Source organism: Lissotriton helveticus, chromosome 1_1, assembly GCF_964261635.1.
Source record: "Lissotriton helveticus chromosome 1_1, aLisHel1.1, whole genome shotgun sequence".
NCBI lineage: Eukaryota > Metazoa > Chordata > Amphibia > Caudata > Salamandridae > Lissotriton > Lissotriton helveticus.
Window position 1 is genome coordinate 1375415974 of NC_136057.1, and position 7063 is coordinate 1375423036.

The window sequence follows — 7063 nt, forward strand, 5'->3', positions numbered from 1 at the left end:
ACTCCCAGCCACCAACACCACCGGTCCCCCACCCCCGGTTTAGCAGCAGGCAGGGGTATCACTCCCTTTGTCTCGCTGGCCGGCCCATTAATGTATGCACATACTGAGCGGGGCAGGGGGCCTCAGTAGAAGTGGCCTCACTTGTTTTCAGGTGTGTTTCACTAGTGTAAACGAATGCGTGCATTTTTTTAAGCCCCCACTCCTCCTTTTTAATGCAATTACACTAAATCAGTGTTTTGAGGAAAGGCATTATGCAAATGGGGGCCGATTTTTTTTGTGTGCCCGGGCCGATTTTCAATCCCAATCCGACCCTGGTGAGAGGAATACAGGACGAGATCATCCTGAGGAAAGACTTGTACTTGCGAACAGAAACGCACTTTCTTGTTAATAGTGCTGAGGCCATACTGTGAATCTTCACCTGCCTTTCTTTTGATATGAAAACGTGGGCGAGTCTTGTGTCCAGCGTGGCTCCCAAGAAAGATTTTCTCTGTGATGGTGTTGAAAGGTATGGCCGAATTCGACCAAGAACCCTTCAGTATTTGCCCGGCGTTAGCCGCCTCTCATACCATTCGAGATTACCAAACAAAGAGGCAGGCGCTGGAGACAGAAGGCAGGAAACAGGAGTTTATTCCGACGGAGCAGAACACGTCAAATCAGACAACAGGTTATCTTCTCGAGGTGCTCTAAACGCATCCTTGAGGCCTGGCCTCTTATACACAGGTTTATTGCTTTATTACATGAAACACATTCTTGTCAATACTTGATGTACGGAAAGACATCCTCGGAATCCCCGCTTCACCCTCGTTCCCACACATATTTACAGTAGAGTTCCCACCTCGACCTCAGCATGTGGTGGTTGTCGCGCAGCTGGACATTCTGCTGGGAACGGGAAAGGGGGCGATCGGTCGGATCTGGAGGTGTGAGGGTATTGATTAACCACCGCTCCTTTGATGTGAGGCGGGGCCCTACTGTAGGGGGCAATAAACTGCATCTGCCGGGCTAGGTGATGGCCTGGGATCGGGCTGGACAATCGGGCAGGGAGGAAGAGTTTATCAAAGAAGGGCCTGTTCTTTGAATGAGATGAAAGAGCGAGGGGGTTTAGCACGGGATGTGGCTTGGTGACAGGGTCGTGCTAGAGGTGCGCTTATGGTCCAAGCAGGAGAAACCGGGGGCGGCCGGGGCGCGGGGGAATGCTTGCGAGGCTGGGGTGTGAGGGGGAGAGGCGCGCAGGCTATTGGCAGTGGGCAGAGAGGTCGTGACACAAGAATGGCTGCCACCTACTTTCGCGATGGGGCCTAAAAGGGACAAGATGGCGTGGCTACTGTTTTCATGATTGTCGCTCTACTTTCAACAGTGGCTGTGGTGAACATAAATGAACGCCGCTTATGTATACCGATTTTAGTCATTTTCCACAATGGAGTCAGGTGAGACTTTTTAAAATTCACCAAAAAACCCAGGCTCTGAAATAGCGATAGACATCTCTGAACGTGAGTTTTTGCCAAGTCGATGGAAATGGCCTTGATAAGGCAGTCGTCCAAATATGGATACATTTGGACTCCCTCCAATCTCAGGTGGGCGGCCACCGGAGCTAATATCTTTGTAAAAACTCTGGGGGCTGAACGTAGTCCAAAGGGGAGTACTTTGAACTGGAAGTCCCTGCCAGCCACTCTGAACCGTAAGAACTTCCGGTGTCTGGGAAAAATGGGGACATGGAAGTATGCGTCCTGAAGGTCGAGTGTTGCCATGTGATCCCCTACTGAGAGAAACTGGAGGATTTCTTGAAGCGTCAACATTCTGAAAGATAATTTCTTGAGGTACTTGTTGAGGGCACGCAGGTCGAGGATGGGTCGCCATTCCCCCGACTTTTTGCGGATCAGGAAAAATCTTGAATAAAATCCTGTTCCCCTCTGATGTTGAGGCACCTTTTCGATTGCTCCTTTCCGAATCATTGAATGTATTTGGGCAAACAGCTCTTTGAGATGAGCTGGAGGTGGTCCTTTTGGGGGAGAATTTAGAGGGGCTTTGACGAATTTGAGAATGTGACCTCTGGAAACCACGTCCAGGACCCATATGTCCGTTGTAATCTTGGACCAATTTGAGTAGTATTGGGATATTCTTCCTCCAATTTGTTTCAGGCTGGGACAAAGTGGTGGCAGGATGTGCTTTTCACTTGCTCTTGTTGTTGTCTCTTCCTCGATAAGAGGTTTTTCCTCTTGATTGAGAGTAATTATTTCTCCTTTGACCATAAGTTTGTTGACGGTATGGCTGGTATCTTTGATTTCCTTGGGAGTTATTGTAAGACTGTTGCTGTGAATAACCTCCTCTGTTAGAGAAATTGCCTCTTCCTCTTGCGCCACGAAAGGAAGACTTGCGAAATTGGATAGAGCCCAGCTACCGCGCCGTCTCCGTGTCTTTCTTTATGGCTTGTAATGCCTCGTCAACATGTTGTCCAAAAAGGAACTCCCCATCATAGGCCATGTCCATGATTTTTGTCTGGACCTCTAGACGAAAGGATGTAGATTTTAACCATCCTTGCCTCCTGAGAACAGCTGCTCCCGCGAGCTGTCTGAACCCTGTGACTGCCACGTCCACTGCCGCATCAATTATTTCAGATGAAACACACTCTCCCTCTAGTAGGATCTTTTTTGCATCAGATCTATCTGGTTCTGCAAGCTTTTCGATGTAAGGCGATATGTCCGACCACATCTGCCTGTCATATCTCCCAAGTATTGCAAGGGAATTTGCGGCCAGGACCGCGGTTGCCGCAATAGTTGACACCTTCTTTCCTATTGAGTCAAGACGCCTACCATCTTTATCAGGGGGAGCAGAGACCTGTGATGATGGATTCTTGGCCCTCCTCTGAGCTGCCTGCGTAACTACGGAATCCGTTTGAGCCTGACCAATAAGGCATGCCAGTGACGTACTAGGCGCTCTATACTTCTTATCTACCCGAGGTAGTACTGCAGGTAGAGAATTTGGTGTAGCCATTACCTTCAGACCTTCCTTCCATATAAAGTCAATGATTGGAATAGACCAACTCTGTTTTTGCGGCAAATCCTTAAAATCATATAGGAAGCATTCGTCTTGTTTAGCTCCCATTGTGATGAGGAACCTTTTCGTAGCTCTATCCATAATCTTGTGAAAATTGGCAAAGTCCACCGGCGGAGAATCCGCCATAGGCGGACCCGCTGGAGAAGGGGTTTGTGCCTGATAGTCGTCCCACTCCGACGATACTGACTTGTCGTCCAATTCACCATCTTCTCGTCCTTCTTCCGAAGTATTCTCACCCCCTGTCTGATGAGATGGTACTGGTGAAGAAGGTGTTGTGGGCCGTGCTTCCTCAGTTGTCATTTGAGAAACTGATTCTTGAGGTCTTAAAGTTGCCGTAGATGTTCGTGGCCTAGGCGTAGAGACGTGAGAATCACCCGATTCTGATGGTGGAAACCGGCAATAATAATCGCTTAACATATATTGGAGGTTCTGGAACAAATCCATAGGCATTTGCATGCCAGGTGCAGACACAGTCTCCCGACTAGAGGGTTCCAGGAAATGATCGTCCTCCTCCTGATCCACCTCCTGAACCTTTATCAGTAAGTCAGAAGGGCTCCTGGCCACACGGAAAGTGTCGTCCTCATATGAGTCCTCTTCCTCAGAATCCAGTAATTTATCTGGTAGCTTTAATGGAGACAAAGCTGTGGAAGATGAACCACGCTTCTGTAGGAGTGAAGCAGTGGTAGCCGGTGATGGCAGAGGTATTGTGGATGTTTTAGCTGACCACACTTGCATTGCCGTACAGGTTGACAGTGGGGGCGTAGACGGAATCACCGCCGCTGATGACAAGCCTGCTTCCATTTGTGTCGCCAGATCCATCGTCGACGGAGCGTCCGTCGACGGTAGCGGCTTCATCGACGATGAACTCGTCGACAGCGTTGTCTTCTTCTTCGTCGACGGTGTCGACGGAAGTGTCTGCTTCGTCTATGTGGTGGTCGTCGATGGGATCATTTTCTTCGTCAACGTTAACTTCGTCGACGGTAACTTCGTTGATGAGGGTGTCGTCGATGGTAACTTCGTCGACGAGGATGTCGTCAACGGCAAGATCTTCGTCGATGCCTGAATCAACGACGAAGTACTCGTCGACGGTACCTTCAGGATTCCCGTCGACGGTGGAGCGCGACGATCGATGGAACTATTTTCGGCGACGAGATGGGTCTAATTTGTACCTGAACCAACGTCGACGGTGAGGAGGCTGAAGACATCACCATAGATGATCTTGGTGAGGAGAAAGTCACTGTAGAAGTGGAAGAAGTGGCCACATGAAGAGATGGCGACAATGAGGCTGTATTTGACTCTGCCATGGCCAGAGGTATAGTCTGAGGTGAAATTTTTTGAGTAGCTGCCTTGGAAACTGTAGATTTTCCAGTTTTTCCTGAGGGCATACCAGAAACAGATTTAACAGGTGGAGACACCTTTTTGGAAGTAGTAGGCAAGCCAGAATCCTGAGAGGATTGAGCTTTCTTCAACACCTTCGCCCTAGGAGAAGCTACATCATCCTCAGTTTTCCTCTTCCTAGAGGATATAGAAGACCCCGAGGCAATGCTCCCTACCTCAGAAACAGGGTTATCCTTGTCTTTTATCCTCTGAAGCCATAGGAGAAGACGACCCTCTCTGTCCCTGAGGGTCTTTTGAGGGGAGGTTCTGCAGATCTTACATTCCTTCACCTCATGATCCGGATACAGACGGTATATACATTTTTTGTGAAGATTCTCCTTGAACAGCCGTAGCTTTCCACAGGAATCACAAGCCATAAAAAGGGATTTAGAAGTAGACATCCTTTGAAGGTTAAAAAACCAACCAAAGTAAGAAGAAACTGAGCAGAGCTCAGAGAGCCTCCCTTCACACGACGTGCGGTAGAAAATCTGAGAGCCTGAGCCTCTGGGGAGAACATTCTGGTGGGTGCTGTCGCCTGATTGGCTACAGTTTGGTCTATACAAAATGACTAGGATAGTCATGAGCGTGGGAGCTTTTGCTCCTGTAGCTGAGGGCTACTTTACTTCCTGGTTGGTTATTACCAAGGTTTTTTGGATATTACAGGCATATTATTGCTTTTTTATATACCGTGGGACTCCCACTCCGACGACGGGGAATGATTCAGGCATGTGAATCTATGAAAGACACCCCAAATACTGGAGAAACTGGGCTTTTGTTGCAATCCCTCCACGTTTTGCCTGGTATCTGGTGCAACTCTGACAGAGTGTGCAGGGTTCTTGCTGACCAGGTACCCCAACCAGTGTTCTTTCCCTAAACTGTATGATTGTTCCACAATTGGCACCGCTTTAAGATCCATTGTAAGTCCCGAGTAAGTGGTACCTCTGGTACCTAGGGCATTGGACCAAAAGAGGGTCCCTAAGGGCTGAAGCATGAATTGTGCCACCCTAAGGGACCCCCCATCATGCTCATGCAAACTGCCACTGCATTCTGCATGTCTTGCTGTAGAGAAAACTAAAGAGTCAACATGGCACACACCTCTGTGTGCCATGCCAACAAAACAATGCATATGGTATAGGTAAGTCACCCCTACGGTAGGCCTTGCAGTCCAACCGCAGGGTGCTTTGCAACCATGTGTGGGCATATCTGCCTGAGTTGATGTGTTCCTGTTGTATCTAATTTCGCTCTTAGATATCACAAGTGCACAGGGAAGCCATAGTAAGTACATGGGCTGAACACTCATGATTACGAGTTCCCCAGCTACATAATAACTTAACAGTACCCCAAGTGGGTACTGTGATCAATCCAATTGGTAACAACAACAAACAACAACAAGAACAATACAAAACAATGTTTTCCTGATCAAACATAGTGAGTCGCATAATACAAACTACCACAATCCTGGCATAGAAATATATAGGAGCCAACAGCCTAATCAGTAAGGAGGGGGAGGAGAAAGGAGGACAAGAGTCCTCGTCGAAGGTGTGCTGTACACCTGATGGGTACATGTCATTAGTGTGGGCCTGGTAGGGGGTGGCGAGGGGGGTGCAGGTTGAGTGTGATGCAGAGGAAGTGGGGTGTGACTCAGCAGCACACGGGGTCTGGTACCCTTCAGTCGTCGAAAGTAGATAATCGCATAGGGGCTGTACTTATCTTTTGGTCTGGACATTGGGGGCTGGAGGGAGGCAAACAGTTCACTGTTGGTATCGCAGTATGTCATGCTGGTTAGCCAGTTTTTGACCATGGGTGAATGTCTACCACCCCAGTGTAAAGCGATCTCGCATTTGGCCAATAGAAGGGCCATTGCGGTAAATCGTCTGATGCTTTTTAGGAGATCTTGTACACAGCCCAACAATGCGAGTGGATTAGAGTAGAGATCAGTGTCCACCATCTGGGCCAGGTGGGAGAAAACCTCAACCCAGTAATTTGCAATGTGCCTACATGTACATGCCATATGTATGATGTCTGTACCTTTGGTATGACACTTGGGGCATTCAGAAGTTTGTGTGTGGTCGTATCTATTTTGATCACATGGGGTAATATAGACTCGCTGCAAGTGTAAGTTTATGACGCTGAGTGGGTGAGATCGATCAGGTTTGTTAACAACAGGCAGTCCATATCTTATCCATCAGTGGGTGCCCCAAAGCTCCCTCTCATAGATCCTGAGGTTTGCATCCTGAGCAGGTAGTAAGGCCACACTGGCATGGTATAGCTTCGAAACCAGTTTCCCCTCATCGTTGTAGTTTATCCCTAAGGTTAAGGAACTAATTCATCTGGTGCTAGCGATTATGTCAGTATGTTGGATGTAAGCGCACCACGTATGAGGTGCATTATAAAGCGGTACATGGTAGAAGCCAAATTGAAGGGAGTGTCTGTGGAGTGCATTAGGCCACGGCCTTCTGGGAAGAAGTCCCTAAACATGTCGAGTCCATTTAATGCAATGGTTCGTTTGACCAGGGTTTGCATGTGATGGCAAGCTAGGGATTGTCTGACCATGCTAAAGTGAGTGAATAAAGCAGCGGGCCTCTCAGACTATGCTGACGTTTCTGCCATGCCCAAAATGTGGTGGATACGGTTT